This window comes from Anguilla anguilla, chromosome 4, assembly GCF_013347855.1.
Source record: "Anguilla anguilla isolate fAngAng1 chromosome 4, fAngAng1.pri, whole genome shotgun sequence".
Classification (NCBI taxonomy): Eukaryota; Metazoa; Chordata; class Actinopteri; order Anguilliformes; family Anguillidae; genus Anguilla; species Anguilla anguilla.
In genome coordinates, this window is record NC_049204.1 from 30,486,349 (window position 1) to 30,510,794 (window position 24,446).

Sequence of the window (24,446 nt, forward strand, 5' to 3'; positions counted from 1 at the left end):
GCCAGCTGCGTATTAGTTGAATGGCTCTAGAACTATACCGCAAGCAGTATTGCTAAAATACATAACATTATTATATGAGCAGATCACATGAAGACTGCGAAGTGGATGGGAGTTTTATGAGGTATGCTCATTTTACCTTTGGGGTCTGTGGGAAGGGGCCCCACCTGTAGTACAAGATGGTACAGTAACGCCTATCTCTGATTAGTCGACTAGTGATTTGCTGGAAAAAATTTGTTCAATGAAGTAAACTGAACTGCCACAATCATAATGGTGCTTAGAATCATTTTCCTTGAAAAAAAAAAAGAAGCTGCACGTGCATGTGTGCTTCTGGAGTTTTGCTGTCAGCTCTCGGTCTTGTGTATGATGGGGCTGGTCTTGTGTATGATCCCACTCCACAGTGCTGTTGTGTGAATCGTGTGAGCGTGAGGAAGAAAATCCTCTCATACATGCTTAGTTGGAAAATTTATGTTGAGCTTGTGGCACAACCCATTGTACCCCATTAATGAAAAAACTACTGTTGTGGAGATTTTGCTTAGATTTTGAATCTGAGAATTAAATATGTTTAAAAATATATATATTTTTTAAGTTATGTAGCTATTCATTGGCAGTCATGTGTGCGGAAAAAAATCAAACTCGCAGCTTCAGAGGATAGCAAGCTATCTAGCTAACACAATTATGTAACAAGAATGGATCATGAAAATTGTTTATTGTCGATAACCTTTAGCATTTGGAGGAAAAACATTTCCTCCAACAGTTTAAACTTCATACATTTGACATGGGTATAGTTTGCTTATTTAGGCTGTGTCCTGTGCTGCATTGTCAAAATTCATTGCCGTGTGTGTGTGTGTGTGCGTGTCCTTATTGTAAGTCACTTTGGATAATAGTGACAACATGTACCTAAAATGTAAAAGATAATATGTACCACACTATAATTTTCATGCTTAAATTGCCACTCGGTGAGCTACATTTTTTTCTTTCTAGGGTCGTGAAGAGACCACCATTCTCTGTGAAACTGGTACTAACCAGTTAGACAGCCAACCACAGATAGGGGCCACATCAATGATATCAGGAATGTCATGTGACCGTGATAACAATGATAATTAAAAACCCTGATAAACAATTGCTTTTTGAGCTTCATTTGATTGCTTGTATATTGGTTATGATGAGCCCTATGGCTTTTTGCATTGTTTTTGGGGGCAAAAGTTTGGCCGACTAAGGCTGAGAAATGGTCAACTGTACTGTGCTCTCACATCACCAATATGCCTCCTGCATGCACCAGAAACACTGCAGATGGAGTTTTTGCATTCCTTTGACTGACTGGCCTATCAGTACTGTTAGAAGACAGTTAGAAGACAGATATTTTTAAAAGTCAGTAATCCAAGGAGCAATTACCACCATAGCCCAGTGGTATTGTAAATGAGGTCTGCAAAAAAAAATGATGAAACTGTTTTGTAGAAAGCACATTTATGCCACTTTGGAAAGGCTTTGGCCAGGTGAAATTGTGGCAACCCTAAGTTCACCCCATGTACCATTCTAGTGTTTTTCTTAGTCAATAACCTTCGGTTCTGCAATAATTATATTTTTAAAAACCTGCATTCTTTTTAACATTACAGTAGCTTACAAGCAGTGATGTTTTCATCTCTGAGGCTGCAAGATGGTTGGAATTTTATTTTCTAGCTGTACTCATTATGTTGCGTCTTATTATGCTGCTTCTTTTGGAAAGGCAATGTAGGGGGAAAATAATCAGATCAGATCCAGCTTAGAGTTTATTAGATTATTGGTTGTTCATTTACAGTATGCACAAAATGAGAGCTTTTTCAAAGTCGGTACAGTAAGTCAAGCACCCATTTCAACAAATGATACATCACTGCTTTTGACTTGACTTTCAAAGTTACAAACATTTCAGAGGCCTAAAAGTCACTTATTCGCAAAGGATACAATATGTTTCAGCTGTATGCATCGCTTTGAAATGTATTTATAGTTGGTTAATGGTATACCCAAGATTTCAAACTTATAATTATATGGCAAGAGCTTTTACCAATGTTGCTAGTTGACAAGGCCCTGTAAGAATATTCTTGTTATGAGAGGTAGGAGCTGGCAGCAGTTTAAATGCAAGTCTGATGACATTGGCTTGTGCTATTATAATTATTATTATTCACAACACATTTATTTAACTTAAATTATTTAGTATGTTATTATGTTATGCACATTAGCTTGCTCTGCTCACAAACTGTTTGTTGACCCAAATGTATGTGCAGCTTATGAAAAAAACAGCTCCTGAGCCAACTGGCAGTTGTGTCTTTATAAATGTTCCCTTGGCCTTGAGACTATTTTCCCTTGTTTCATTTCACCATGTGGGCCAAGATGGTTTTTTTTCCAGTTCCTTCGAGAAAAAAAATGTTAAAACTGGAAATATGAATCTATACCCAGTTTTGTATGTCTGTTTGTCTGATCAAATGAACTAAATAAAATATGAATGCTGTGGAAAACATTTAATTCAGTGTGAAACTACTGATACACACATGCATGGTTTGCATGGTTGCAGGTTACTGACTTATTCTTTAAAAATATTGCTGCATAACTTGTGAAAATAACAGGGTCAGCTTTCCTAAAAAAGTTGTTATTATTATTATTATTATTAGTATTATTATTATTATTATTATTATAATTAGTAGTAGTATATAAGGCATGTTTGAAGCTTTAAAAACCACCTTGTTTTTTCAGTGTTTGTAGTACAAAGTTAAATATGTCTGTGATTCAGTACCCATGTCAGAATCCATGTGTGTTTCAGAGCTTTCCTCCGACGTCCCTATGAATTATATAGTTTGGAAATAAGAGCATTGCTTTTTGAGGGCAAACAAATGGAAAGGAGGGAAATTAAATCAAGAGCCCCTTGGCCCGTGACATGACACTGCTTTTCAGAATGCTACTCTTACATGTTTCATCTTACAAAAAGTGCTTGTCATTGAACAAGTCTGTGGGCTGGAGGAGCATATTTAACCTCAGATTAATTTTAAATGTAAATGAGTGTGCATTATATAAATGCTTATAAGCTGCTTTTTGCTTACCAAATGCTGACCCTTTCTGTTGATCAGACAAAAGTTTTGTTGGTGTAGTGTATTGCAGGGGTAGCCAGCAGTCATTCTGGGGAGTCACTACGTATGCTGGCTTCCGTTTTTACCTTCAGTTCAGTAACTGATTTATATGCGAGATACCAGGTTAAGTGAGAGCTCTGTTATCAACTTACAATGCACTCTGTGGCCCTTCAGGACCTGGATGGCAAACCCTGGTCTATGCACATTCAAATGAATTTCATTGCTAAGAAATAAACAACAGTCCAATCAATTATCTTTGAATATAATATAATAGTATTTTGCACATTTTATAAATACATTGTAATATTTTTATTTACTTGCTTGTTATTGTTACTTAGGACAGGTATATTTTTATTTACTAATTATTATTTGTTGTGGAACGTTAATTCATATCTTGGGATACAAGAGGAAGTTTTCTTCTTTGCATACCAATTCATGAAAATTGGATATTGAGCCGAGGAAGCTTAATAAGATGTTAAAATCTTATTTTTTATTGTGGGTTGTTGCTGACAATGTTTTCATAAGTACAATGTTTATGTTAGAGGAAGGTGCAATGATATTAAAATGACGTATGAAGTTGTGTTTGACCTGTGCTGGGAAATATCATGAATATTGCTGCTACTGAGGTTGTTTGAATAATCAGAATCCAAGGCTGGAACATTCTGTTTTATAATTAATACATTTTTTATAGTAGTGAATATAAACATAGGTAGCATGGTGTTAATAGTAGTTTGGACCTGCAGGGACTCCCCTTACAGAAAGTTGCATGCTGTTTTGGACAGTACTCATTCGCAATAGCTGCATCTGAAATCGTTTAAACTGCATAAACTAACAACATTACTGTGTGACACACAAGCTAGAGTGAGGTCCCCACCCCCCTGTCGAAGTTTAGAAAGACACTATGACTATTGGCTGCGGTCTGGGGTAGGATAGGATGATTGCAGAAGTCTCCCTGTTAGAGCTTTTGCTAAAGCTCCTATTAAAATAAATTTTAAAGGTCAATATGTATGTAATTTGATTAAGTTCACATTTTTTACTCTTAAAGATCCCGTTTGAAATGACTTTAAGCTCAGTGCGAATAATGTTGGCCTTTGTGAGAATCCTTGATATAAATGCTTGCAGTCTGTCACTGTTAGCATAGCACAAAACATCATGGTGCTGGTCCATTTCAAAGTGCCTGTGCTACGCATGACCACAAAAGTACAGTTCACTGAGGATGGTAAGGAAGATAAGGCGTTAGACAGCGCTCAGTGTTAGACAGCGCTTTCCACCACCATCATCAACACAACAAATCAGGGAATATCTTTTGGAAGAATGGTGTTCCATCCCTCCAGTAGAGTTTCAGAGACTTCAGAGTAAAATCCAAGCCAAAGCGCATTGAAGCTGTTCTGGTGGCCTGTGATGGCCCAACACCTTACTAAGACACTTTCTTTTAGTTTTTATTTAGTTTTTAGAGTGCCACTAAAATATTTTCACAAAATCTATGTTTTTGTTCAATTTGGAAAGAGAAATATAGAGTTATAGTACATATAGTAGTGTAACTCTTTGGAAACTGGGGTGTTTTTGAACAAATTTTGAAAAGGCTTAGGGATCTGAGTTTGTTCAGCACACACATGACATCAGAGAGCGACGATTGGTTAATAGAAATGTTGTTCCAGGAACAACAAGGGATGTTGAGCCAGGAACCTGTCGTACATGGGTAAATTTTACGCTACATTATCCGGATTAAAGCCAGTCCACAGCAACAGTAGAGAGACACCGGTTAAACAATGTCAGATCCATTGTGACAGCACGTGCTTGAAGACAGATACATTTTCTTCTGTAATATCATATGGGTTCTGTTTAATTTAAACCCCTTGATAGCATATATTCATGTCCCAATGTTCCAGAGGTCAACAGATTCTAGTCTGATGCATTAGCATTAAACTGTTGTTCATGAAATGTTTTATCCATGCTCACTTGGCAGTTGCATTGTTTTAGCGCTTATCTCTTATTGGCCTTCAATTCCATTATGCAATCTGAAAAGAAACTTTCTTTATCTCATTCAAATTTAACTTCACAAGCCATCTTCCTGAAGACTAGCTTCTAAATGGAGCTCATGCTAACACGCTCTTTGTTTTACATCTAAATATTGTCGTGAAGAGCGAAGACACTGTAAAACAACATGTCTGTGCCATATTGGAGGGTATTAAAACAGTGCTTCAGTGTCATTTCTCAGGCGTGATGTAATCATCTTTTGTGTGCGCCCTTTTAACAGTTGTTTATTCTTGGGTAATGGCTGGGCTCAGCCTTGTGATCCTCTTTCTGTCACAGGCAAAGATACGAGAGCCTCAGCCAGCTTGGATGCCCCTCCTTCTGTCAACATTTCACTCCCAGACACAATGCTGAAAGTCAGTCTTGATGTGCTAAACTGGGTATTTCATCCCATTTTCCCATTATCTCACCACATTTACTGGCAATAATGCAGCTTTCTCAGCTTTGAGACTTTATTTTTGAATTTAGAGGAAGTGTACAACTACAGGGAGCCCTTGGCTGTTAATGTTTAATTAGAAGTGATAAAACAGGAGGATCAATCAGAGGGGGCTATCAGGAATGTAGGCTGTGTAGTTTTCGTGCCATCAACAATCCCGTTAAGATAGGGGGTTCGGAGTTGTGGAAATATATCCCCCAAATTGAACAGGAGACGTTAAGATACAGCTGGGAGATGGTCATGTAAGGCCACTAATACAATTTTTCTTTGCAAAGGTGCTCTGTCATCTTGCTTTTTTAATGAAAGAATTGCTTTATTAAAACTTTTTTTGTAATTCAGTCATGGAAATCGCTTGCAAGTCTATAGTATTCATAAATAATAAATACCCCTATGGGGAAAAAACACAGCATAAAGAGGCAATATAAAATTGGAAAAGTGCAATTCAGACAGACAACATTTTTTGCTGAAATCATACCTTGAGTTTGAAACCTCATAGTCAGTAAACTGACTGGATTCTGCCATGGCATTATCACCACCTTTTAGTAACAAAAAAGAAAGAATGATAATTTTCCAAGTTCTACACAATATGTTTTAATGAATTTAAATTTTTTTTTATTTATATTTCATTGTTTTCTCTCGATGATATGAAACAATTGAGAAAAACAAACTTGTATTTCTTATATCTGTTGCACACAATTAATGACAGGGGTACACATCCACTGAGTTTCATTTTTGTGAAGTTTAGAGGTGGGTCGCGGAACACTCTCGTACAAAAGTACGTCAGCTGGGCTCCAGTAAATGATGATGACTGGAGTGTCATCCCTTGGGTGCCATGTTTCTGTCACCACTATCTCAGTGAGTCACTGCTCTGAGTTCCAGTAAGGGCCATCACGTCATCATCACCATGTGATATTTCACAGTATCAATTAGGAGCCTTCTATGCGACTAACCCCATGACCAGCAAGAGCATTCAAGGGGCTGATTTCAAAAAGAAATGTTTCACAATGATGAAATGCCTCTGCTTAAAATTTTTTTTAAAAACCCACTGGATTCCCCTTATTATCAGAAAACTTTTTCGAAGAAAGTACAATGTATCCAATGATATAGGTAAAATAGGTATGTGATGATCTTTTAGATGATTACTGGACATAATTATTTCCTGACATACAGACTAATGCAGGTGAAACTCTCAACACCACCTCAGCATGAGCTAATGTTTCAAACTGCCTGCACATGAAATGAACGGTGGCCATAAAATCATTACATTGAAAAAGATGTTCTCAGATGACTTTTTATACTGATCTAATGTAGCATTGCAAAATAAACAAGCTATATTTAAGTATGCCTTAGTAAGAGTATCGTTCTGTGGCTGAATTTTAAAAAAAAGTGTGTCAGAGCAATTATTGGGTTAATAGACAGCGAATGTGCAAAAACACAGATGTGTTCTGACCTGCAACAGATCAACAAGCAGCCTGTAGCGTCACAGTCAATAACCTCCATTCAAGTCTAAAATAGCTTTTTGTTATTGCTATTTTTGACACCTTCAGCTTTGAGCCTACAACCCTGCATCCTTCTTACCTTGATTGTGCAAAGCTAAACTCAGTAATGATAATGTAGTTTTGGTGGGATTTGGAACAGTGAATTGAGACAGTGCACTAAAGAGTGGTCTTTGAACGTAGGGAAAAGGGTCTATGAGCTTGTTTCAATCCTAATAGTAAAATACATCCTACAGATGTTTTTAATTCACGCAACTTTCAATTAATGATGTAATTACACTACAATATTAAACACATGAAAATGTAATTTTGTTCTTTAGCATTTAATGCATGGCTTTGGTCTTTTGTGTGACCTCGTCTGTTCAGGCATGTAACTAATTTGTTGCGGTAATTTAGATAGGTGTTACTGAAGTGTGGTGCATTATGACGTACAGGATGTTGTGAACAGCTCTTCATATCAAATCATGTGGATTTCTGAAATCACAAGGACATCTCACCGAATTGGATGCACATACATTCCTACCTCTCCAATGAGGCACATAATTGTTAATCCATGTGTAACTGTAAGAGTATGTGCAAACAGGAATATTTGTGGCTGACCATATGGTGCTAAAAAACAATTGTTGGAAGGTGACAATTCATGAATTACTGCTGTTTGGAGGGACTTTTAATCAATAAGTGAGCTCTGTGCCCTTTTGTTTTCAGAGATTGATTAATGAATTTATGAGTGCTGTAAAAGTGCCAGCCCGTGTGAAAAAAATAGTATACTAAGCATACTTGATATGAACTTTAATTATAATTAAGTATAAAATAGTATACTTAAGCATATAGTTTTTCACATGGTGGGAATGGTATTCACTGTTCATTGTTTGAAAAGTTAATATCTGGAGAAAATATGTTTTTTTCTGCTTCCATACATGATAATTAACAGAAAGGCAATGCACAGTATCACATGCCAGTATCAATAGCTAACACGTAAGTTTACTGTTGCATTCATCTTTTTTATTTGTTAATGTGGACAACATTCAAAAGGGGATCTTTTTAAGCAAGAAAGAAGAAATGAATGTAATTGGAATTAACTGTGACTCCCCCCCCACATGCGTGTATGCATGCATGTGTGCATTTGTGTGTGTGCATTCTGCCATATTTTTAGTCACCCCCAGGCACCTGCATGATGCAGGAGAAATTGCACGTTGATTGCCACTGATGAGCTGTTCTCCCTATTGAAGTCATCAGAAGACTGCACAATTGAAACTTCTCATATTTTCTAATAATTGGGAATACTTAGGTAGGTGGTTATCTTCACAATGAATGGTCTTTATTTTAATATACAGTATATCTATACTATACGACTATATATCATGTTCCAAAATATAACCCTGATGACTAAAATTACCAGTTGCCATAAAGTACTGTATATATTTTATTTTCTAAGCCCTCTTCTTCTATGATGTAACTGGTTGAAACTACTGAAATTGCAGGTAGCAGTGGGGTATTACGAGGAGGTTGCAGATTTTATTCCTGGGTAGAGAACTTCTGTTGGGCCCATGGGTGAGGTAACTCCAGCTGTGTTGATTGGGTAAAAGAATAAAAAAAACAGCTCATTATACACTTTTTAATCAATTACTTATAATTTACAATAATAATAATAATAATAGTAATAATAATAATGCTTTTTCTTTCTGCTGTAAGATCATGCTATTGTTAAATAATGCAATGTCTGTTGCCACTGGCTAATGACATTAAAACCCGATTGACACAGTAATAATAACAGTGCTTGAAAATTAATAATCAAATACACATGTTTTGGGCCTTTTGGGTGGAATTAAATAAAGAGACCACTTTTTCCAAGCCATCTGAGTATTCAGTTTGGTCTGTGCTGCTGCCCTGTGTAGATTGCCATGGCTTAAAGGCTTTAATTTGTGACTTGATTTATGAGTGCTATCTCTCTAATGCTGCAGCTGAAAGACTTATGGCTACAGACAGAGGTCAGGCTCGAGGTCAATTTATGACTGGTAGACACAAATAATATGGAAAAATCTTGTCTGCTTAAAGCTCGGTAGCTATAAATATTTAGTGACATGTAATAATTCTGCTTTGTCAGTATTGACAGATGAATACAGATATTAGATCAGTTGGGTGTCCTGACAGCACCTCACCATATAAATGATAGGTGACAGTTCCAGAAAGAAGGCTCCTGAAAAGCATTTCATTGCTCTACTTATCCGACATTCTCTATGTATTTTATTCCATTCAATTAACCATATTATGTTCACGTAATGCATTTGGGTAGGCGTGTCATTCTTTTTCATAAACTCAGGGCATTAGCAACAGGTTTTTCTTTTTTACCTTGCGAAAACAGTTATTCCGCGTGGATGCGGAGTATTTCAAAAACCAACCCAAAAGAGATTTTCTATCAGGTTGAATTTTTAATGTGTTTACCCATTAAAACCACTCGTCCACATTTATTGATATCTAATTGAAAAAAGCCGAACCTTTAATTCAGTCCAAACGCGTGTCTCTGGCCCTTTTAATAACTTGGAAATAATTTGCATGAGAGAGCAACGGATTTATGTTGCTGGCTATGCTGGGAGATGAAAATGAGCAGAAAGATTTCATTCCCTGTGGTTTGCTCTGTACTGACATCCTGGGCCACTGCAGATGATGTGCAGACCATGTCCACTGTAACACATTGTTTCATGTCCCTTAGAGATCACTGTCTGCTCAAAGTCAGGAGCGGGTCTCAGTGACTGTGTCTGGGCAGGGGAAACCCCTCTATTCAGCAGATTTTTCTGATATGTTGCAGATTTTATTTCATTAAGCGAGTCCACAAATGCTTATGATGAGATCTTTATGTAGGAAAAGCGAAGAGTGAACGAGTCAAAGCTGAGCTACGATTCTGCTCATTAATTTTTCCAGATCTTTGATTTATGTCATGCATGTTTTCTTTGGAATGCTTCATCAGTTAAGATTATTCTGTACTGAATGGCAAGGTGGTTCTAGAGATGATTTATTGGAATGCGATGCCAAATGGTTGTAATAGTTATGCATTTTCAGTCAATGGTCTCTGTCACTGGTTTATGGTGAGATACAGACTATGTGTTATTTTTTAACCAGATGTAGACATTTATCTCCTGTATGCCTTGAAAGTCTGTGTAAACAATAATCATGCACTGCTTCAATAATAAACTACAGCTGATGACAGCATTTTACTGGACATTAGACATAATTCATTCAGGAGAAATGTCTGTATACTGCTGACATCTGATGTGGCTGGCTTTACCTTTTATCTGAACTGTTATTTGCAATCACACTTTCCATAAAATCACCCAAAAATGTGGTTCAGCAGTTTTCTCTCGGATAGCGTTGCTCGGTGTTAAGTAACAATATCGGATTGCTGCGCAAATGTTCAGTGTTCAGAGCTGACTTCAAGGGGCTGTTTTCTCCACATTCAGCCATCTTGGTAAATTGGCATTTTAATGATAAAATTGTGCTGTGTGTGTGTGTGTGTGTGTGTGCGCATGTGTGGTGTGTGTGTGTGTGGTGCTTATTGTAACAGAGGTATTATATTATTTTGTAACAGAGGTCATTATTACTGCAGGTGATATGGCTTTCTGTACTGGGCCTCCCAGAGGTCAAAGGTGAAGAGGAGCCCTGTATAAGATGGGATGTCTGATGTGCAGCTTGTTGCCTGGCAGCCAGAGGGCCCTGGTGTTCTGTTTTGGTAGTCCTGCGTAGTGTAGCAAATTCCTGCAAAGAGACCTGCTTGAGTATGTGTTTCCTGTCACCAGCAATCATATATGCACACATACACACACACACACAGACAGACAATCACGCAGAGACACACACACCTACATACACACTCATGCAATTATACTGAGGCTTGGTGTAATGAAAAATGCTTTGTATTTGTCATGTGTTTATTAGCCAACTTGTAGTCCTTTGCTCTTTATTTTAAATGCTGTATGTCTATAACATTCAAAAGTAAGATTAAATGAAATAAATAAATAAAAATACAGAAAAAGCACTCATTTGGGAAAAATCGTGTGACAAAGTTATAATTTGTAGCTTTTTCTAAATTAGCACCATATCATTCATACTGTTGGAGGGTAACACTGTACATTTATATTGTCTTCATACTCTTAGCCATACTACTTATGTTACTCAATGTTTTTAATTGATTTATTTTCTCTGAGCAGCCTTCCATTAACATAAACAATGGCAATAGGAATAGGAGACCGATGCATTTATGTCAAAGTGAAATTAAACAAAATTATGCATACATGCACACACACGCACACAGACACACAAACACGCAAACAAACACACGTCATATGGCATGCATATGTGTGTTGATGTAAAACCTTAGCAGGTCTTTATTTCAGCTGGATTATGCAAATTTCCCTGCAGCAAGGAAAAGCTTGTGGCGAATAAATTGAGCGCATCAGATTTTAATAAATCAGTTTTTCTGTTTTCTATAGGACCACCTCCATTACACCAGTCAGGGAATTATTATAGCTGTTTAACAGGTGCAGATGAAGCAGTGCATTTGCTTTAATAACAGGCCCACAAGCAACTCAGACGACTCAAATGAAAATAGCTGCAGTTTGAATTTGCTCAGACAGTTGAAGATTGAACAGAAGAGAATGCTCCCATGATGCATGATCACATTTTACCTGTTCCAATCCGGCCCAGTGTGCAAATCGCCATGTACAACAGCATACACGTACAACACAATTCATGTTTGCTGCCCTTGTCCTCATTCTGAAGTGGCCATCGTGAAAACCCAAGAATGTGAATACATATCCCCAATATGCAGGGAAACAATTCAGTACTTATAAAACATTGTGATTTCACAACACTGCCTTTAGTGCAGTAAGTTCAGAACAGTGGTAGATTACTGCCAATTCTGTCAAGCTATAGCACATGCAGCACTGCAAGATCTGTACCCTATTACAAGCAAAGAGCAATTAATGCATTACAGCGGTCATGCTTCTGAGAGTCGATTTAAAAATTTTCAGCAGAAGCAAACAGACCATCAACAAAGAAGATTTGACCTTATATGTTCCTGCAGTTGGCTGGAACACACTTATATTAATTGGTACTTTGTGATATGTCAAAAAAGAAAAAAAAAACAGTATAGATTTTCCTGCGGAATGTAGACTATCATACAAGAAAATGTTGGCCTTGCTGTGTTGAAGAACTGCATTTTCTAGCCCTTTGTGATTGCTGTTCACTCCACCTTGACACATCTAAAGCTGGTGCCTGTTCATCCTCAGTCCTCTCTGCCTCTGCTTGTGTGCTTTTTAAATTCCCCTCTTCTGTGTGTTTTTCTTTAGTGATGTGCTGGCTAAGCCACAGCAGCTCATTGTGTAGAGCTGTTTTGTTTGTTGTCTTTTTTGTCACTTCAATAACTGTACTGAATGAAGAATTAGTTAGTATTTGTTATTCTGACATAATTTCAATGTGGCATTTAAATGAGGCATACACTCTGAAGAACAATGAAGACCTCAGTGTTGTATATACAGGGGAGGAGCCAGATGAGTCAATAGGGGGCAGTAAATTGCTATGTATTAGGAGGGAGCGCTATGTACTGCACTCTCAGTTCCTTTGTCTGCTTTGTATTAGAAGCCTATTAGCAGGGATAGCTTTATTATTTTCTATTTATCATAAAAGAGTCACAGTTTAAATGTTTTACCTATAACATAATTTGCCATACAACTGAATGTAATGTGTTTTTTTTTAAATAAAGATTTTATACAAAATTGAAATAGCTATTAGTCCATAAAACTGAAGTCACCAACATTGGCCATTGTATGTCCACATATAGCACTTTGTTATATCTTTATTAAATAATGCAATGATGTATTTCAATGAAAAGTAAGCCACCTGTAAAAAATGCCTCTGCAGAAATATGAATATTTGTTTGCAGAACAAATATTGCAAAAATAACAGCTGAACAATAACAATGACAAATAATTTTCAGTAAATCCATAAACCAGTCTATGAGCATTATATTTTATTTTTGTTTGTATATTGAGTATGTTTTTATTATATATACTTAATAGTTACCATATAGCTACTCCCATGTACATAAATGATATTTGTTTTGTTCCCACTAATTTCAGAGCTATAACATTTACCTGGTCTTATGTACATTCCTAATAAATGGTTTGAAATAATTAGCATGTAAATTCACATGAAAGAAATACTGAACTAAACCTTTTATAATAGATTTACATGTTTTTTTGTGTTTGTTTTATTTTGCTTATTTTTCTGAAAGAGGGAAATTAACATTTTATTTGAGTGTTTTTATGGATGTAAATATTTACCTTTATGATCTACTGAGAATTGTCTCTGATCTTCAGACCATTACTTGAGGGGAAAATATCTACTTTTCTTGAAACCATTTTAGGCCATAGTAATTGAAAATGTCAGCTTCAAAAGTCATTCCCATTGCGGAAAGTTAAAAGGGTTCTTGGCATTAAAACAACCTTACATCTGCCTGAATGAAATTAGTTGCAATTGTTTTTTAGTCCTCCTTCAGAGGAAATTCTCTGTTCTCTCTTGAAAGCTAAGGACTCAACGGCACACGAAGGAATTTTCTCCACTTCTGTGTCTAATGCGAAGCGCCTTGATTCTCAAATTGTCTGTATCCATGCTGCACAGTCGCTGAAGACAGCATGTCACATTTGACTTTTTTTCCATAAGGGGAGGTAATGGGGGTCTTTACGACTCTAGGAGAAAATTGCATTTTTTTTTTACAGCCAACTAAACTGCTTCAGATAGCATATGTTGGTGATCAGGAACAGAGGCTGTGAACACATGACCGTTTTCATGATGGCAGCTTTTTGATTGTATATTAACAATGGTCCCAAAGGGCATTGGCCTTTCCCCATTGGGAAGTCATGTACGCGGGACTACGGAGCATGCTGCACGTCAGATCTCCCACAATTAATCCACCATTATATGTCTGGGACCCTCCACTCACTGCTTTTGTAACTGTGTGCTGCTCAAATCAAATTATTCCCTCCCTTCCTCAGAGTAAAAGACAGATCTGTGCGGACCCAGCCTCCTAGCTGTTGATTTTTTATGCTGGGCTTCCTCTCTCTCTCCCTCTCTCTCTCTCTCTCTCTCTGTCTCTCTCTCTCTCCCCTCTCTCCCTCTCTCTCTCTCTCTCACTTGCTCACTCCCTCTCTCTCGCTCTGTCTCTTTCACTGTCTCTCAGTCTGCCTTTCTCTCTGTGTAAGTTCATTCGCTGTGGTGAGCAACAACTGGCTCAGAGGCGAGAGCGTTCTCATCCTTTTTTTTTTTTTTTTTTGGTTGTTGTTGTTGAGCATCCGTAAGGCTGTGCTGTATCTACCTGCAGATTCAGGGGGCTGCCGAGCGACTGGTCAGGACTCCTCCAGCACGCTCGGGGCACATGGGTGACGCCTGCACTCTGCTCCGCCGTGTCCCCAGCACACTAACCCATATACATCAGCTGTGGACGGAAGCAAGGCGAGCTTATCATCCAAGGCATATCAGAGCCCAACATCAGACGACACCCTGGCTTTGTGCTCAGTAGGAGGGCGCCTCTGCAGCAGGACTGAAGGGGTAAGCCTCTACGCTACGTGGAAGTGGAAATATTTCCCTTTTTATTTATTTATTTTTTATTTATTTTTTTTATTCCCCGGTAAGAACCTCATATGTTTTACCAGCCGCGGTGCTGTCCGCTGAGCCGGTGGAGACCGTAGCTGGTGTAATCCAGAGTTCTGTGAGCATGTCATTGTCGTGCGTGTTGCCTGAGTGAAGCTTTCTCGGGATCTGCCCGTCGTGCTGCACGGTATTAACATATTCATGGGATGCCTGCAATTAAATTGCAATCACAGGTCTTGCAAGTTGCGGGTTGCCGGTAGAATAGCGCGCCGCTGAGCTCTTGTAATGAGGAGGGGGAGTGGAATGGGGAAGAGAATACAGATTCATCCAGGGGTGTCAAATGGCAAAATATGGCAGGGATTTTTTTTTTTTGTTGTTGCTGCTGCCTTATATTACTACTTCTTTTTCTTATTTTTTTTTTTTTTGCCAACTGCACAGTGCATATGTACTGCCATACAAAAAGGAGGGGCGCAAATCCGTATGAGTGACAGGGTAATTTAAACTGAGGATTAGTGTACCTTGAGGAACTTTGCCAATTACAACCTGAATAAATATGCATGGGGAACGCATCGATTAATTCCACTCCACTAGAAGGAATATCAAATCTAGGTTTTTTTTCCTCTGTTTTGCACGCTTTGAGAGTGAGCCTGAATTTGTCTCTGCTGTCAGCCACTCTGACAGTGATGTTCTGGGCAGAGGAGCCGAGGGGGGTTAGAGGGGGTACGCCTGCGCTCGGAGAGCGGCGGTCTCGCAGGGAGCGCTGCCGCGGCGTGGAGTTGAGCCTGCTTAGCGCTGATGCGCTGGCGCTTTTGTTTTGCTCAGTGCCTCGGCACGGCCGCCGTAGTGGAGAAGGGGCTCTCAGGGTCCGCCAGCTTTCTCTGCCCCGAGGAGCCGTCAGAGGCTGACTTTGGGTAAGCTTCGTTTCCCTCTTCCCGCGTTGTGGAAGCCACCTGGCGCGTTACCGTGTTAATGTTTCCGTTGACAAAGTGAGTGATTTTATTTCATTTTGCTGTACTTCATTGCTCGATGACCTGCGTATCTGGCGTGCTCTTTTCTCTTTTGAGGGTGTACTGGCTAGTTTTAATTGTGTATGATTCGTATAAACTAACACAACCATTAGATCTGACTTCGATTTTTGTAGCTGCCCTGTCTCTCTGTGCTGGTGTTGTGTGGGTTTAACCGGATGTGCAGCATTGATGCTGCTTGCTTGTGCTTGCGCATACACTGCAGTTTCTGATTGAAGTTCTTTTAAAGCTTTGATTGTACTCTTTTAAAATGTAGATAATGTATTCTCAATTGAACTTCATATTCCAGGCATATTTTCTGAAATGGTGTCTGTGTTCTGATGTGATGTCAGGTGTCAATATGGCTTTGGCTTGATATTCAGTGGCAAGCTCTAACTCATTAATTTCATTCTCGAATATGGCAACTTAAAAGTTACATTCCCAAATCGTTGTGTTCTAAGGTTATGATAAAATAATTTCCTGTCATTGTCATGATTTAAGTTTGCATTGCTATATTTTACATCATCTCATACTGTGATAAGCAGAAATATTGGACACGTGTGATGTGTAAAATGGACAGGAATAATTGAATCTTTCTGGATGAGGTATTGATATATTATGCTCTTTTTAATCATATAAGTTAATAAATTGATACATTCTATATCACTTGTTTTTTTATTCATATGTAGATATATGTATTGAGTTTTTATATACTTAAATGTGTTGATTTATGTACATTTACCAGCAGCATTCTATACATATTCCAAATAAATTTAATCCTACTGCTATCATCACTTTGAAACTGTAATTTTAACATACCAGGACAAATTGTGGTTTAACACAATATGGTTACATGCATTCTAAAATCTGTCTTTTTTGAGTGCAATGTCTAATTAAATACGTGATCAGCCAGATTTGTCTATTCTAATGTGTCATTACATTTATGGACATAATAACAGCATCCAATTTTAACAGCATTAAACAATTGTATTGCCCGCCGTGCTAATATTTCCAATTATAATATTAAATGCAGAAATTATGACATTGATATGTATTTTGTGTTGTGAAGACACCATATAGTACTGCTATTCATTTATTCATTGTTTCAAATGAACACATTCTGATTTGTGTTTCTGGTTATTATTTTAGTCGTGAAAGCTGATGCATCCTACAGAAAAGAAAAAGCAAATGACACAAATTGTTCCTTGTTCTGACAGGCTTCATTACTTAATTTTTTTTTCCGTATTATTTATAATTTGCCTCCTGCTGCTAATGGATTTCCTTTTTGTGTGACATTTTTCAGGGCTAGTTGACTATTAATGGGGTAGACAATAGCGATGTTAAGGCGGGATTGAAAGGCCGCGATTTCCACAGTGAACCCTAACCATTTGCCACTTTTTCAGGAACGCTCATTACTCTTGGATATCTGCCAGTGAACCAGCCTGGGCTTAGCCACTGAAGACAGGAGCGATGGGAATCGTATGGATGGAAATCAGGGGTCCAGAGCTGGAGGCTGGCTGCAGAATGCTGATGGTTCAGGTAAGCACCAGCTATGAGGGTTTTGCCCCTGAATTTCCCCCTTCTCATTCAGCTTGACTTAATGCATTGCTGCAGATAACAAGAGAGCCAGAGAGGGAGAGGCGTGAGATGTACAGACAGGAGAAAGAAAAAAAGGTGTTACAGCATAAAACAACAACAACGACAAAAAAAAAAATAGCTTCACTTCAAAATGCATTGTGTTAATTTCTGTTTGCAGAAAAGCCATTGATGGGGCCTTGCCTTGAGATACAAGGCATCTTCAATCAATCATTTCAAAACTGCTCGCTGTTGCCAAATGGTTGAGGATCATGCAGTATCTTTCAATTCGTTTTGCTCCCTTCCTAAAGACTCTCTTCGGTGACGGGTATTCTTGGGTGGATAATACGGATCGCGTTGTTATTGCTTAAGAATACGCGTAGTCGAGGAGAGTCATTTCTTCAGCGACTTCAAGGAACTAAAATCCAATGAACTTAAATCCTAAAGTGCTCAGCTGCCAGGTCTCTTTATATTGTAGGCTACAGCACAGAAACATTGAAACCAGCACCAAGTTCCATTTTTCAAGTACACAGAAACATCACCATTCCCTGTTTATTTCTGTGCTGTTGAGCCTTTGTGAATAGTGCAGCTGTACCGACATTGCCTTTTGCATTTTTTTTCTAGTTCCATAGTTGCTAACATTTTTTTCTGCAGAAAATTATTTTGGATAAATATTTTGTAATGAAGTCACTTTTCTGCCAATGGACTGTCATTTACTTTGAATGCATGAGTTCCATGCATTTTATGTGTAGGTGTTTAGCCATATGTTCTTGCTTGAGCTTCATACAGAATATACAATGCTGTGTTTCTTTGCATTTTAAGGAATGCTAAATAGGATGGTTGTGCTGTATAGACGTGGCTCAGGCAACAAATGGAAATGCAAGTGGTATTATTTTTTTGTTATCTGTCCCCAAGACCAGACATTTTATCTCATCGCCTCCAGCCCCACCCCTAGCCCCTCCTTCACACGCACACATGCACACACGCACACATGCGTGCGCAAACACACACACACACACACACGCGCACGGGCATACTTTTTTATGCAAATCGATATTGAAATGACATTTCCCGTCCAGAGATTCTTCTCTGAGGATGGCGGTGGCACAAGGGCCGTGAAACAAAATGTCCACCGTGTCAGCGATAGCTCAATTTATGCAACGAGAGGCCAAGTGCGTCTGAACAAATGACGCACCGCAGGTTAGCCATTGCCACCGTCTCTATGGAACATTGTCACTTTCTCTAAATGCATACATTTACATTATTGTCCCTCACACTGTATTTTAATGTGCAGAACATATGCTGAATATCAGCCGAAATTTAATGGTTTGTACTACACAGTGATATGTGTGATAGAGCTTTTCATGAATATAAGTTTTGCTTAATAATTCCAGCACATAACCAAAGACAATGTGTTGATTTACTGATGATACATGTTTATCGCAAGTTTATTTTTTCAGTTTAAATATTTTTCTTCTGTTTGTCAAAAACAATAAAGCATTTATATTGATCACAGTTACACATTTGCGGATTCAAGTTTTTTTGTGAAGTTGTCTTATAAAAGATTTGCTTAAAGACATATTCCTACAGTCTGCTTGGAAGCTTTCTTTCGAAATATGCTTTCATAATTGCCAACTAAAGAGAACATTTTGTTTTATTTATTATTAATTAAATCTTAATTAATAAAATAATTATTCAAATTTGTTTTCTTGTAATGAAAGTAAGGCAGAATAGATACTAGGGATGAATTTTAATTGTATTTCACCACTAGGGGACCCATAGAGCTAATGATCGGACCTGGACAAAACCCCAACTTGTTCTCATTGCTTTTCAGTGTTTTAAAATGCACTAAATTATAGCTGAAACACATGCACACACACACACACACACACTCTTAAATGTGTGTAAGCAAATTGTAAAGAATTGTAGAAGCAAAGAAACCTAAACAAAAAAAACAACAACAAAAAAACAGATTCACAGTATCTTTTGCCAGCATTTAGTGCAGATTTTTATACACAAATTTTTATACACTGCTGATCAGGATACAGTGGTGTTTATTACTCATCATGTGAGACACAAAGACACAAGGATGTAATAAATCTTCAATATCACTACATTTAGCAGTATCTAAAATTTATAAATAGACATCAGACATTTAAATTATTTTCAAACTAAACATTTAGTATCTACAGTATTTCAAAGGATTTATTGCAATGTGCCATTTTGGATATTGTTTGAAAAAATAAAATAGGTATGCATTTGATTCATCGTCTGCCCTCTTGGCTATTATCTTTACCACAGCTTAATTTCTTTTAAAAAAACATTCATGTCTTATTAAAATGATTTTTTAAATGTGAAGGCCTATACTGAAGAAAACTGAATCCTGCCTGTTAGCAATCCGAAATCCATCTTCCTGGATTGAAATAATATTTTGTACACATACATGCTAAATAGTATTTTTTTATTGTGTTATTTTATAAAATGCAATTGTATTGCCACAATTTCTCATTCTTATTCTATGATGAACATGGACCCCCAACCATACATGATATCATCAGTATGCATGTGCAAGCTCTGCAGGAAGCTACTGCATGATAAATGGAAATTGTGGCTGACCAATACTCACACATTTTCACCTTCCTGTTGCACTAAATGCTTATTTTATTATTTTTATTTTATTTTTATTTATTTTTTTGTGAAAGGTGGCCTAGTTACATTTTGAGGAACCTGACTGAACAAGAATAAGCTTGTTGAATTTAACCTGAAGATACTGGCATTAGAATTGTACCATATAGCTTGCTAATACCATACACTAGCTAGTTTGCTAGCAAAACAACATGCTGAAGTATAATATCTCTAGCCTTTGGACATGTAATACTTGCTAGCTAACTGGCAGCCTACCTGAACTTCTGACCAGTCTTGTTGATTGATCACACATAACCACAATGCCTTCTGTTGTCTTGGAAGGCATATGAGTTGGCAAGGTATGGCAAATACTGTGTTATTATCCTGTGTTGTTCACACATTTCACAACAAGTAAGCATTATATTTCTATGTCGTTGTGGCAGTCTGAGAAAAACCTTCATATTGGTGAAAATGTGTTTTTATTTTATTTTTGATTTAGGTGTTTTTGAAACCTGCACGTTTCTCAGGAAATGTAGCACTTTACACTAAGTTTTCAGTTTTATTGTTTACATCTTTGTTGCTAAATTGGTCACTACCTCAGTCACTTGGACATGGGAAGTGCACATTTTAGCAGTGTCAATTCATTTAAAGTGGTCATGGCCTTCTCAGATGTATTACCACAGTGTAAAGACTCAACCATACTGAGAACTCTGTTTGATCATGTGATGTACAGCATGCTCATGGGGTATCAGGTGCTTTGTTAATTGGCTTGTGGGGCCGTGGTATTGATGTATGTGAAGAACGGGTAAATGGAGAGGATTAAGTTGCAGGCTTCCTAAAAGTAGCCTCCTTGTGCAATTATTTTATTAACTGTTACAAGAAGGCAATCTTACGATGATTACTAAAAGTCTGAAATTCTATACATTACAGCATGACATTTGTTACATTTTTATATACAGCATCTCTTTGTTTGAATTTCATTAAAAAGTGTTTTTTTATGAAACACTTATTCTGCACCAGATCTGCTCCTGCAGTGATGTGCAGTAATGTCACATGAAGTCATTTCATACTTTCACTGTGGAAATGAATGCTTAACATTTCCTATGCAGAATACAGAAATACTAGCGTGTGTTACCTAAATGAAGATTCATGTATGAATGAGTCTCATACATTTTGGGAATGCATTAAGTTTGTGATATTCAGACATGGTGGCATATATAATTTACTTAATGTGTTCACAACAAGATAATGTTATATTTCAAATATAAAAGCTCTAATTAAATAATGTGTAATATTTCAACATAGGACGTGCTTCTTCCATGAATGCTTTATTGGAATGTGGGCTTGCTAGAAAAAGTCAAAGCCAATGTAATTTACAGACTGTCCATTCCCCTTTACAGATGAGCTGGTCAGAGTAATTACCTCCTCTGATCACTGTTCAATAGATTATTACATCACTACATTATTTATATTCTAAACAGCAACCCAGGGGTAATTTGAATGTTCTATTTTCTTAATTCATTTAATCCAGGGTAATTGATGCAAATTTGAGGTTGCTCAATGATCTGGCGACAGGGTCCAACCCACAATATCCTAGGTCAATATTTCACTACCATTGGAATTTCTGAGCATTATACAACGCTTCTGTCCCAAAAATGTTTCACTATTAAGGGAATATTGTCATTAAATATGGCTGTTTCTGTCACTATTTTTATTTATTGTTGTAGTTACAATAGTTCGGGTGATGGCGAAGTATCACTGCATTGAGTCATGCTTAGATCTAAGCATTAAATCATTTTTTTACAATACATTTTTACTTTGTGTTATTACATTTTGATTTATCTCTGTGCTGTACGGTATTTTAAATATTAACACAGAATTAAATGTCACATGATATCATAGCAGCTACTCAATAAAAATGGCAAATGCAAATGTCAAATGGCAGAAATGGTGCAATCAAAACCTCTTCTCAGGTAAGTTCCCCTCTCAGACACAAGACATTTACTTAGGCTATGTATTGTTTGACAGGGTTTAATTATAACAATATGTAGATTAGGCTGACTCTTTATATGAATAATGTTGAATCATCAGCTGTCTGGATACAGTGATCTGATCTGTTGCAGAACAACTCAGTATTGCAATTTGTGAGATGGAGCCAATCTCAGGTCACTCGTTACTTATTTATAACACTATTAACTTAATGGAAACCAATGAGGAGAACACTGCGGATCAATTAAAGTAAATGCCACAGGAACAATATGGCTACCGGCCGCTCATAAAATATTCACACGTATTTACTGTACTTTGCTGTTCCTGTAGATTTGACTGGGACAGGGGAGATGGTGCCCTGAGGCCTAATGGTATACATGCAGTATATCTCATTTCATTCAGGTGATATCCTGTATCTATATTCAAAAATAAATATGCATTTTATTGAACAATCAAATTAACTTTTTTTTTCGCCCAAGTTCATTCAAGAGGAGGGAATTCATTTAAATTCAGATATATTTATTCATTTATTTATTTTCCCCTGGCCAAATTATCTTACTGACATTTCTGGATCTCTTGCAATGGATTCAGATGATCAAATACATGAAATTATATCCTCCACCAGCATTTGAAGCGTGTCCAGATTCTAGAGAGCCTAAAAACCTGCAAATATCTGCCTTTAGACCTACAGTTGACAGTTAGTATTGAGCTTTTCAGCTGATTTTCAAAGTGCTGCATACATCCATTGCCATGCTTTTCTATTATTTTACTGCAAGTGCCGTGAAGTGCTTCTCACAGAAATGTGCAATAATATATTCAGATATAGTACAGAAGCCAATCAATGTAATGTGTTAAAGGGTAGATGAAGCCCTCTTAACAATTATTTATGATGTTTTCTTTTATTATTTTTATTCACATTTGTCAATAATTCAAAGTTATCAATGACTTTACAATTGAGTACAATTGCATGTGAACATATGTTAGTTGAATTTGTTGAAATATGTAATTCATTCCAGTACCTTGGCTCATTTTTACATTCTATCAATATTATACATTTTTTTATTGACAATGCTGTTAGGATACTAAAAAACAAAATAATTTAAAAAATATTTTTGTATATTTTTGTCATGACCTCAAAATATTTTTTTCAAAAGCTGAAAAAGAACACACCCTCAAATTGTTCATAAAAAGTTTAGACCAAACTGATTTGCTGTTGGATTTGATAGTCCCCTTGGTCACACTTACACACTAGTAACAGATAGCCAGATAAGCTGCACACACATTGAAGGCACATTGTTGACAGCATCTTCCCATACTCAAGTTTTTATACGTGGGTGGATAATCATATTAAATTGATATACTTTACTGCCTAACTTTGCATTGAGACATGAATGAAACTGTACTTCAAATTGTAATACAGCTTTTAAAAGGGTTAAACGTGATTCCAATAAATAAAGTGCCGCCATGATTGGATAAATATACAGTGTACAGTATGCCACAAACTGCATTAGGATGATACATAGCTAAAGGTAGACACATGTAAATGGGTTAATGTTTCATAAGAGTATATCCACTGCTTTAAAATAAAGCAGAATGCATTTATTATCGTTATTGGTTATTTATATAGTGTAATGATACTCTGGCAACCCCCACTTTCCTCCAGGAACACAATGTGGTTTAGGCAAATAAGATCTGCGACATTAATCCTCCAGAAATGCAGAATGCTAGATAAGTCATGAGTATCTGCTTTTTGTAAAAAAAAAAAAACTAAAACAAAAGCTTAAGAGAGTCATTAGGTCTGCATCCTGGGGCATATTGACTGATGTAAAGGGACAACATCATTATAATTCAGTGAACCAATATATGGACAACATTATTGCATTAATTTACATCCTGCATTATTTAAAATGTTTTGTTTAAACAAAGAATATTCACTCTTTATATTTGTCCATCTATCTCTTTCTCACACACAGTTACATTGGTTTTAGTTGTGAGAAGAGGAGTGTGGTTATAGGAATTGATAATAGTATACTATTCAATGCACACACATTAAGCTATTTTAAATACAGGTCTATGAAATGACATCAGCTGCTTCATGATAGGATGGTCTATTTAAAAAGCAATTTATTTTCAATGTATCAGAGCTTTCAAAATCTCATCAATCCCTTTCAGATTCTCCATGGAATCCAGCTCATGCCAGTCTGACACTTTCTCTTTCCTTGCTTCTTCATCTCACCCCACTTCTCACACCCATGTAACAGATATCCCTACCCAGGTACGGCAAATAATACATTTTCAGTTTATGTAATTAAAGTTAATAGTCCAAGACCAATTACAGTAAAGGTAATAGCTTTTACACTGAGCCTGTAATGAATGCCCTATCTTTTGGTCTCTCTTATTAATATAGATGTATACTCAGGGGCATGCTAACCTTACGCGGAAATACCCAGAGAGCTGTTGGCTCCACATCTTTTTGATTGTCTTTGGCAAAACAAAGTCATCTGAAGCAATTGTAGTATATGCACGATTTAGCAAATACCTTTTTTTTTTT

The 24,446-nt window shown here is 37.0% G+C and overlaps 2 long non-coding RNA genes across 2 annotated transcripts in view; both read left to right on the forward strand.

The window, feature by feature from the left end:
• Nucleotides 1-1,065, forward strand: part of LOC118225018 — a 46,389-nt gene extending 45,324 nt beyond the window's left edge. Inside the window, exon 3 of the long non-coding RNA XR_004764741.1 lies at nt 982-1,065. This is a non-coding gene — a long non-coding RNA (uncharacterized LOC118225018). The remainder of the gene's footprint in view (nt 1-981) is intronic.
• Nucleotides 1,066-14,329: 13,264 nt separating this feature from the next.
• On the forward strand, nt 14,330-18,800 carry LOC118224742. The gene is made up of 3 exons (XR_004764693.1): nt 14,330-14,660; nt 17,110-17,245; nt 17,463-18,800. It is a non-coding gene; the product is annotated as an uncharacterized LOC118224742 (long non-coding RNA).
• The last annotated feature ends 5,646 nt before the right edge of the window (nt 18,801-24,446 follow it).